The sequence below is a fragment of the Marmota marmota genome, unplaced genomic scaffold (genome assembly GCF_001458135.2).
Source record: "Marmota marmota marmota unplaced genomic scaffold, marMar, whole genome shotgun sequence".
In the NCBI taxonomy this organism is placed as follows: domain Eukaryota; kingdom Metazoa; phylum Chordata; class Mammalia; order Rodentia; family Sciuridae; genus Marmota; species Marmota marmota.
Window position 1 is genome coordinate 6,413,768 of NW_026000241.1, and position 10,993 is coordinate 6,424,760.

A 10,993-nucleotide genomic window follows, 5' to 3' on the forward strand; every position below is an offset into this window, starting at 1 on the left:
AGCCTGGTTGTCACAACCCCAAGTGCTTCCAGATCTGAACCAGGAAAAGTCCTTGTCGGGCACCTCAGCCCGTTGCACGGGCTGGAAACCCAAGGTCAGGAGAGACCCCTCCCCGTGTCCCAGCTGAGCATGGCGCTGCTCTGCTCACGCACCCTCTATGGCTCCCCATTACCCCCAAAGAGAGCAGTCCAGCCCCTCAGCGTTTGGGATCCCGCCTGAGTGTGTCGAGAGTGTGACCTGATTCTCAGCCACTCAGTCTTATCTTTGTTGTGTTTGCTGGCAGCAGCTGGTGACACTCCCAGGACACATTAAGTCATCAGAGACCAAATATTCTGTCTGCATGGAACCTGCCTGGATCGCAGCCACAGGAGTGTGACCCAGGAGGGGACTCGCTGTTTGCATGGTGTGTGGACACTGTGGGTCATCGACTGCTAACAGGGTATCAAGCAGAGGACGGGGACGGCGACTGCCCGGGAGCTCAGGGCACAGTTGGCCGCCTTTCTCCGCCCAGGGCCACACGGTAAATATTTGAGGCTTCGATGGCCGGAGGCCAGCTCTGCTGCACAGTGGGCCCCGCCCTGTCGCAGGAAAGCAGCCACCGGCGCTGCAGGTGACCGGACACAAGGTTCATGTTGTTTTTCAGGTGCGACAAAAGAGGTTTCTTCATTCAGGCATTTTTTAAAAAGATCATTTGCAAATGTAAAAAACCACTTTCACGTGGCCTCAGGTTTGCTGACCCTTGGAGGAGGCCCTGGGTGGGTCGGAATGCAGCACCAGGGATTGAACTCAGGGACACCCGCCCAGCAAGCCACCTCCCCAGCCCTACTTTGTCGTTATTTAGACACAGGGTCTCCCTGGTTGCCTAGGGCCTCGCCGTTGCGGGGGCTGGCTTTGAACTTGAGATCCTCCTGCCTCAGCCTCCCGAGCAGCTGGGATTAGGATTCTTATTTACAGAGTGGGGACCTGGGTAAAGTGGCTTCAGGCTGCCAGCAAAGACATTCCAAACCAGGCTGAGGCCCCGCCTGAGCGGCCGAGGGTACATGAGTGAGGGGCTCCTTCACCAAGTAAGTACCAGAACGAAGGCAGCTGGGGTGGGGGGGTAACCAGGTGTCAGGTCCTGGGTTTCAGTGGGACCCTGCTCCTGGCTGTCACTGAAGCCACCCCCAGCCACACACCATGTGTCAGGATGCTGTTTACCAAGTATCCAGTGACGGGGCAAGGTGTCAGGTCACAGAGAAGTCACACCGCAAGATGGGCACTGTGACAATGTGCGTCTCTGGGTGCCGGCTGTTTACAGTTTGCAAGGGACCAGCCAGAACCACTTCCAGAGGCCCAAGTTCACGTGGCCAGTGGGACGAGCTCCTCGGGGTCTGCAGAGGGTCCTTGCTGAGCCAGGACCCGCTCCTGTGGCCACCTCCAGCCAGGGCTCCTGACCCGGTGGGAATGAGACGCTAACGGTTCCAGGTTCCAGAGGAGCTTGGATTCTTCCTCTGCCGCCCCTGGCTGTGCTGCCTTGGGGGTACCGTTCAACCTCTCTGGGCCTCTACTCCCTCCTCCATCAACTGGGCGTCATAGTGGATGAGGGTTGCCCAATAAAATACAGGTGGCCCAGTTAAATCTTCATTTCAGATAAATAATAAATCCTTTATTTTTATTTTTTTTTATACTGGGGAAAGAACCCAGAGGTACTTTACCACTGAGCCACCTCCCCAGCGCTTTTTTATTTTTTTGAATCAGGGTCTCACTAAGTTGCTGAGGGCCTCGCTAAGTGGTAGAGGCTGGCTTCAAACTTTTGATCCTTCTGCCTTAGCCTCCCGACTCACAGGGTTAGCAGGTGTGCGCCACCGTGTCCAGCCATCGAATCCTGAAGTATAAATATGTCCCACGTGATACTTGGGATATACTTAAGCTCAAGGTCATCTTCCTGTTTAAGATTAACACATATTAATTGGACCAATTAATGGTTCCTCTGTGACATTTTTACGCATGCCTCAGTCACGTCCACCCTCCCTTTGATTCTCCCTCACTACAGCCATCTGCGGCTTGTTCCCGTGACCCCGCTCACCACCCAGTTGTTGAATGAAGGGACAGTGAAGTCCGAGTCTCGTTGACTATTTGTGACGTATTGTTTTTCGAAGCCAGTGATTGATTCCACTTTCATTACTTGTGCTCAGGATGGAACCCAGGGCCTCACGCATGCTAAGCCCGCATCCTACACAGAACCACACCCAGCCCCTCCGTCACTCTTTATTGAGTGCCTACTGTATGCCAGGCTCTAGAGATACAACCATGGATCAGGTGCCCTGGGTCTGCCTGCCGAGGGCTCCCGTCAACCAGAGATGGATATTGATCCAGACAGCACCATGAAGAATTAGAACCTGAGCAAGACCCTCCAAAGGGAGACGCCAGGGCCAGGACTCTCTAGATGGGTGGGGTTCATCCTAGAGGGCTCCCTGGTGCAGATGATCCCTGATCCAGATCTGGAGGAGGAGCTTTATAGGTACAAACAAGGGACCAGAATCCCAGGCAAAAAGGACAGCATGTGCAAAGGTCCTGGGGTGTGGGGAGCATGAGGATTCCACGCCCTCCTCAGCTCCGATATTTTTACAGAACCCTGGGGAGGGTTGGTTGATGAGGCTGAGGCTGAGTTTGGGAAGGTCAGGGTCAGCTGGTCAGTTAGGTAGGACCAGGGGAGGGGATTCAAGACTCCAACGCATCCCTGGCCCAACAGGAGGCCACATGATATTGGGGCTGGTGTGCTGTGGCGTTTCTGAGCTGCCCACCAGGCGTCTCTTCTGCACTGCCGCAGCCACCAGGGGTGGGGCAGGGGACCTGAAACAGGAGGCAAGGCCACAGGTGGCTGGGTCAAGTCAGGAAGCAGAGGGGAGCTCTCAGGACCAAGAACTACAGCGTCGGCCGCGACAAAGGTCACCACACCTAAGAGCACTGGGCCACCCTCCCAGGAGTGGCCTCGCAGCCACAAAATCCCCACTGCCGGCTGGTCCCATGAAATGGGGCTGGGGAGGACGAGGCTGCTGCCCAGGATTTGCAGTGACCCCAGGAACAAGCTCCCTTTATCCTCCCACCGAGGTCCCAGTGTGGGGCCAGCCTCAGGGGCACAAGCGATGACGTGGGCGAGCAATGACATGGGCGGGACCTGGGACACCAGAGTGTGGCTCAGGGGTGGAGCCTCGCCTGGCCCGGGAGGCGCCCACGTCACCCCAGCACCGAGAGAAAAGCAGGGGACAGGCTTTGGCCGAATGCAGATGGCCATGGATGGCCTTCACCAGGGGACTCCTGGGAGTGCGACAGCCCCCTCCGGGCCCTCGCCCCCGGGATCCATAGCTCTTGTCCACCGCTGGCCGAGCTTGGGGTGGGGCGGCCGTGTCCCCGTGTCCCAGGGCAGCTGTGCCCAGCGCCTCCGGCCACATCGTCTGCAGGTCGGGAAACGCGGCTCAGATGGAGAATGGGCACAGCCGTCGGGGGACGGGAGAGGAGTGGACCCCATGTTTCCGACAAGACCTTCTGTTCTGGGAGCGCGACGGTCGCGCAATTGGCCTGGGGCGCGCCACGCGGCCTCTCCTTTTTCTTGCTTCAAAGCACGACACTCCCGGGGGCTGTGCTGGAAATGTGACTTTGCTGGACTCTGCACAAAGCACCCGGGCGGGCGGCATCCGTGAGCCACTCCACAAACAGGGCGGGGCGAAAGCGGTCCACGCCGACGTGGCCGCCTTAGGGCCTCGGTCTCCTCATGCGCGCGAGGGCTGCGAAGACGCCCCTGCCAGGGACAGGTGGGTTGGCCCTGGAGCAGTTGGTGCCGTCAGGTGGGGTGGCACAGCCCTCCTGTTTATTTACTGAGAGCGACGCTTGCGATGTTGCCCAGGCTGGCCCCAAACTTCTGGCCTCCAGCTCCAGGAATCCTCCTGCCTGGGCCTCCTGACGTCAAGGCGGGATAAACAAATCCGGGGGCAGGGATCGTGTTTCTTTGTCCTGTCGCTGAGTCTGTTTATTTTATGCTGAGGTCACCCAGCCTGGGAAGGACAGATCTGCAGTCTCACCATCACCCAAGGACCAATGAGTGGCTGATCTTCAAGGAACTTCCCAGGGCCGGGGGTGGCCGCGGCAGAGTCCTACCAGCATGAGCCAGTTCCTGGGCACACCCTACCACAGCTGCCCCTTCACAAAGTCCAATTCCAAGATTGCTTCTGTTCTAGAACAATCTTGGGGTTCCTGTGCACTTATTCCTGAGACCCTGTAATCCCAGGGTCAGCTGGAGGCTGGACTCAGTGGGGGGGCTGGTGGTCAGGAAAAGGGAACTGGGGGCAGGGGGCTAGTGGGGCAGGACACAGCAATCCGGCCCAGACTGAGGACCCAGCGTGGGTGACTTTGTCCCTGTGGGGAATTCAGCCTGTCCCCCCCGTCTATAAAGGCTGAACAGCAGCCCGTGTCCCCCTGAGGGTGGAGGGCCCTGCAGATGTCTGACTGGGAGGGGGTGGCAGCCAGTGCCATCTACCAGGGACAGAGACACAAGGAGACCGTGGGAAAGACAGGGAGGGAGACAGTGACACAGACCAAGTCAGCTCTGGAGTCATTGATCCACCCCCAGGTCTGCTCTGTGGACCCCTGTGCAGCCCAGAGCCAGAGCAGGGCTTGCCCCTCCCAGGTACACACGGCAAACAGACACAGGGGCCAACCTGTGGCCCCCAAAGTCGTGACACTACCTGGGGCCCAGGACGGGGAGGTGCAAGCTGCGGTCCGTGTAGGAGTGCACACCTGTCATCCCAGCAGCTGGGAGGCTGAGGCAGGAGGATCGAGAGCTCAAAGCCAGCCTCAGCAACAGTGAGACCTTGTCTCTAAGCAAAACACAAAACAGGGCTGGGGATGTGGCTCAGTGGTCGAGTGCCCCTGAATTCAATCCCTGGTACCAAAAGAAAAAAAAAAGATCTCAGTGGCCCGCGGGGCTGGCGATGGCTCTGGCTGGGGCCCGGCTGGTCCTGAGGCAGAGTGTCAGGTCTCAGATGTGGGCATGTGACCTTGGAATTTGCAAGAGCCTCCTGTGGGAAAGGTCATGGCTTCGGGGTCCACCACCTGGTCACTGTGTTGGGCAGCCCGACTGCTCTCCTGACCCCAGGCCCTGTTTGGAATTTTCCATGGCTCAGGACATTGATAAATGACACGCAGACTCCTGGAAGCTGGCCCGGCCCCATGTCCACGGTGCAGGGCGACCTCAGCTCCTGGAGGGTGGCCCAGAGGTGCTGCCACTGGAGGGGTGACAAGTGCAACTCCCCGGGCCAGCCAAGGAGGTCAGGCCAGAGATGGCGGCAGGAAGTCTCAAAGGGGCGGCTGGGAACTGGTTCCTGGGGACCCCTGCATGGTGGACACCGGCACATGCCCCACCTGGTCAGGGAGGCTGAGGGGACCTGAGCAGAGCTTACCTGGCCACCTTGGGGAAGGGACTTGCCACCCACAGGTGGACCTCTCGTGGGCACCTGCCTGGGAGGCCCTGGGGACCCCAGACTTGTGGGGAAGGGAAGTGATGGCCTGAGGTTTTAGGGGACCTAGGGTCTCATCCATTTTCTGTCACATAAGACTTCTGTGGGTCGGGCGCAGTGGCACCTGCCTGTAATCCCAGCAGCTCCAGAGGCTGAGGCAGGAGGACCGAAGGTTCAAGGCCAGCCTCAGCAACTCAGCGAGGCCCTAAGCAACTCAGTGAGACCCTGTCTCAAAATAAAAAAATAAAACAGGGCTAGGGATGTGGCTCAGTGGTTAGGCAGCCCTGAGTGCAGGCCCACATTCATGGCAGCACTATTCACAATCACCAAGAAATGGAAATAACCTAAGGCCATCAGTAAATGGATGAAGGAAATGTAGCTCGTGTTCGCCACGGAACACTATTCAGCCATGAAAATGAACTGAATCCTGTATTTGTGGCAATGTGGATGAACCCAAAGGACATAATGTTAAGTAAACGGGCACCAGCAGACACATACCATGGGATCTTACCGTGTGGAATCTAAAAAATCTGACCTTAGAAAAGTAGAGAGCAGAATGGTCATTACAGAGGCTGGGAAAATAGGTGGGATCCATCTGTTAACCAGAACATGATTACAGTTAGATAATAGGAATAACTTCCAGTGTCCCATCACACACAAGGGTGACCGTAGTCAGAAATACTTCAGAATAGCTAGAAGAGAGGGTTTTGGATGTTCTCACCACAAAGTGATACATGATTGAGATGATAAACTGATTTGATCTTTATAACATATACATGAATACAATGTACACGTGGATAAAGCATCGTACTGAACCTGATAAATATGTACAATTTCATGTGTCGATAAAAACAAAGTGAAACTTTTATTTATAAAAAGAGAGATTAATGAGGGGCGAGGGCGTCTTCTCCGGGAGCTGGAAGGCCAAGGTATGGGTGCTTCTGGGCTCAGGCTGCGTCTTTCGGGTCAGAACTCAGACTGGCACCTGCCACTCAGGACCCATCTGCCGGGGCCACATGGCTGAGGGCTGAGTGCTCATGGCAAACACAGTGGTGCAGCATCAGGAGGAGACCAGACCGTGAAGGAGGACCTGGCCAGCCAGCTCCACAGAGGGCGCCAGCTGGACTGGGCTGTCCACTGCCAACCCTCCTGGTCCTGCTCGAGTGTGTCTCATTCCCTGCAGTTAGGGAAGGTGGGTTGGGGGCATCCTTCCCCATAAAGACTTAAAATCTCTTCCAGAGAAAGAGGGAGAAAAGAAAGAGAGAGCGCGTGCAGATGAGAGAGACCAATGAGGCTGCAGACAGTGGGTGTACCATGCTCATGGAGACAGGGAGCGGTGGGTGTACCATGCTCATGGAGACAGGGAGTGGTGGGTGTACCATGCTCATGGACAGGAAAGCTCAAGTTCAGAAAGATATTGGTCATCTCCATCTGTAGTTTCAACACAATCCCAACCAAAACCACAACAGGGTTTTCTCTGGAACTTGATAAAAGGATTCAAAAAATTCCTGGAAGAGCAGAGGGTTGCACGTAGCCAGGACACTTCTCCAGAACAGGGTGGCCCTACTGGTCCTACCACATATTAAAACCAATTAGAAACCCTGTAATTAAGTCACAGAGACAGTGCCAGAGGGAGAAGCACATTGACCAGTGGATGGGAATTAAATGCCCACAGACAGCCCTTATGCAAGTCAGGAGCTTTGCTGCAAGGTGGACACAGTCTGTCCCAGCCGGGGACAGGAGAGACTATTCCATAAGGGGATCTGGGAGGTGGGAGTGTTTGTGGGAAACAATGACATTGATTCCCTACTTCGCACCACACACCAAATCCAACTCCATGTGGCTTAAGGGGGTTCCATGCAAAAATATAATAAAATAAAGTTTTAATGTCTTGGTAGAAAATATAAGCAAACTTGAGGTAAGAAAAAAAAATAATAACTTTCCCAAATAAGAGCCATCAGGCATTGTGTGTAAATAAGTAAAGATTAGTCACACAGGCACAGTGGCACACGCCTATAATCCCAGAGACTTAGGAGGCCAAGGCAGGAGGATTGCAAGTTTGAGGCCAGCCTCAGCATCTTAGCAAGACCCTGTCTCAAAATAAAAAATTAAAATGAGTTGAAGATGAGCTAGTGGTAAAGTGACCCTGTGTTCAATCCTAGCATGAAAAAAAATTTGAAATTCAATGTGCATACCTGAGGAGTAGGACTTATTGTTCACCAAAAAGCACTTTGCAGAAAATGAAAAAATAAGCTGCAAACTAGAGAAAGATATTTGCAATATACTTATGGTCCTCAGATTGTACAATGGTGCAAAAAGGAGTCTGCATCCAGTAGCAATTCTACTTTGAATTTTTAAGCTCGATCTTTCTCTGGGCGAGCAACAGAGGGCACAATCCTCTCTTGAGATGTTGGGCACCAGCAGTTACCTACAGCTCCCAGGCAACCTCAAGGTCACGAGGAGAGAAACCGGACACCATGCAGGGCACTGTGGCTGAGCCAGGATGTTTGGCAGGTCAGGTGGACACGATGTATTTTCAATTTATGATATTTTTAACTTACAGTGGGTCGACCAGAACCTAGCCCCACAGTAAATCCAAGAGCATCTGAGCTGAACTCATGAAGGAGTCCAAAACATACATAAAGAATTCCTGCCAGGTGTGGTGATGCTTGCCTGTCAGCCCAGCAGCTCAGGAGGCTGAGGCAGGAGGATCACGAGTTCAAGGCCAGCCTCAGCAAAAGCAAGGTGCTAAGCAACTGTCTCTAAATAAAATACAAAAAAAAAAAAAAGCTAGGAATGGGGCTCAATGGTCGAGTGCCCCTGGGTTTAATCCCTGGTACCAAAAATCAATCAATCAATCAATCAGTCAATCTCACAATGCATCAGGAGAACACAAAGGAACCAGAGGGTCCTGGAGAAGGAAACCCAGGGGTAGGAGGTCCTCAGCCTGAGCTGGGGGTCAGGATGCAGTCAGCACACCCAGATGGCCTAAACCACAGAGCTTTCTTTTCTCCGTGTTCGGGAGCGCAGAAGTCTGAGGTGAGGTCCAGGGGTCAACAGCTGGCCCGCTGGGGGTGGAAATGGCTAGATGAGCACTTACTACATGCTCACCGGGAGGAAAGCAAAATATGTGAACGCAGAACAGCATCACGTAAGCATCGGCTGTCAACTGGATGGGCCACCCAGGGTCAGGGTCCCCGACCCCTGACCGCCTCCCTCCCTGGAGCCCGCAGGTTTTCCGTCTCCCCGGTGACAGACGCCACTCCAGGTGCTGGCGGAGAAAACCTCCCCAGGGCCGCAGGGGGCAGTAAATCGAAACCCAGCCTGTGGCTCCAGTCACCGACCTGCGGAACTGGCTGCCACTGTTTCCTCCCCGTGAGAAAGTCCCCGAGTGACGCTGCGAGAGGGAGGGGCAGGTGGGGCCGGAGGGGCAAGGACTTTGTCCCTGGGGAGCCCTGGGGAGGGACAGTGCTGCTCTATGCCTCGGTGTCCCTGTCTGTGGCGCATGGGGCAGGGCGGGGCTTGGGGGTCTGGCTTCGGGACAGCAGATGAGCGACTTCACGTCTTCCAGCCTCAGCGTCCACTTCTGTGACGCCGTGAGAAACTGTCACCAGGTTCCTGCGGGAGCACGGACCAGTCCCCTCCCCCCTTCCCCGCTCCTTTTTTCCTTGGTACCAGGGATGGCACCCAGGGGCCACCACGGAGCCACACCCCAGCCCTGTTTTGTGTTTTATTAAGGTACAGAGTCTCGCTGAGTGGCTTAGGGCCTCACTTTTGCTGAGGCCGACTTTGACCTTGGGATCCTCCTGCCTCAGCCTCCCGACTGCTGGGATTCCAGGCCTGACCACTGCGCCCAGCTCCCCGATCCTCTTAGGGTGCGGGCGGGCCCTCCCATGCCACCTGAAGCCCCCTGGGGTCCAGCCCACTGCCCCCTCCATCACCCCCCACGCCCCTGCACACATCCCAACCCCCGGCCACCTCGGGGCTGCTCGGGCCTCCCCTGCGGCCCCCCTCAAGTCCCCGCCCCTCCTGCCCCACCAGGCCCCGCCCTCTGGCTGCCAGATGCAGAAAGACCCTTCCTCTGCCGTGGGTCGCCCGGGTCGTCTGTGGCGCTCCTGCTGCCGGCGCCATGTCCCACGTTTATTCCTTCAGATGCTGAAGGTTCCCAGACCACGAGTCCCACAAAGTAGACACTGGTCTCAATGTCAGGAGCTGTGTCCCCCGTCTCTGGACCGGGGCCTGGTGCACCCGAGGCACCTGGCAAAATGACCCTTATTATCAGCATGATTTTTGGCGAACACAATGATTAAGCCCCAACTGTATACAGGAACTGGGCAGCAGCATGAACCAAACAGACTCCTGGTGGCAGGGGAGGGAGAAAGGACATGTGGGTGACAATGACATTTGACCTGAAACCTAAAAGAAGTTGGAGAGACAGGTGGTCTCCGGGGGAGGCACAGACCACGCAAAGGTCTGAGGCAGGGGCACGCCTGACTTGGAGAAGCTTCGAGCAGGCTGATGCAGGCTGAGTAGGCTGAGGAGGGGGTGGCAGGAGCGAGGCAAGGGGACAGCAGGGCCAGACAAAGCCTGTGACCTCGGGGAGGACTGGCCATTACCTGAGGAGCTGGGAGCCACAGAGGGTTATAGACAGAAGGACAGGCCTGGCTCAGGCACCCGCTGGGGATGTACAGAGGGGACGAAGGCAGAGGTGAGGGGACCCAGGAGGTGACAGGGCTGGGCCAGGTGGAGTGGTGTGGTGAGAAGGGATCGGGTCTGGGGACGTTTTCTGCTGGCAGATGGGGGGTAGAGAGTGCAGAAGAGATGGGGCCCCTGATCTCCTCTCACAGGGACACAGGGACCTGGGTAAAGAGCCTGGGAGGGATAGGTGGGACACTCAGAGGAGCCAGCATCCCGTGGAGGCCGAGTCACCAGGGAGGTAGCTCGTCCTCCATCTCCCCAGCTCCCTGGGGCGGGATGGCCTCTGCCGCTGCTGACCACCGGGTGGGGTCCCTTCATCCCCTGCCGTCCCCTCCGGCCCAGCCTGGGGTGGGCGGTGGCTGAGCCCGTGTGGGAGGCCCCCGCTGGACAGCGACACCCTCCTGCTCCAGGTCAAGGCTGTGCTGGGAGGACGTCCCCAGAGCCACACAGGAGGCACAGGGGCCTCCTGAAGGGGAGGTTGCAGGCTGTGGCCCAGGACTTCCCTGCCCCTGTCCCCCATGAAGGGTGACCTGGAGCTCCGCAGTCCCCAGCCCATCCTGGCGTCTGGCATGGAATCTGGGTGACTCTGAGCCTGAAGGGCCACCTCAGATGCCCCCTCTGCTCCCCACTCCTGGCGGGCACCAGACAGCACCGAGGCCACTGGGCCACCTGCCAGCCTGCGTCCAGGAAGTGGCTCCTGGAGGGCAGGTGCCGCCCTGCCTGCCCGTCTGGGTACAGCCACCCGCCGACCATCTAGGGACAGGCCCCGGGGACCGCATGCGGGGCAGCCGATGGCCACAGAG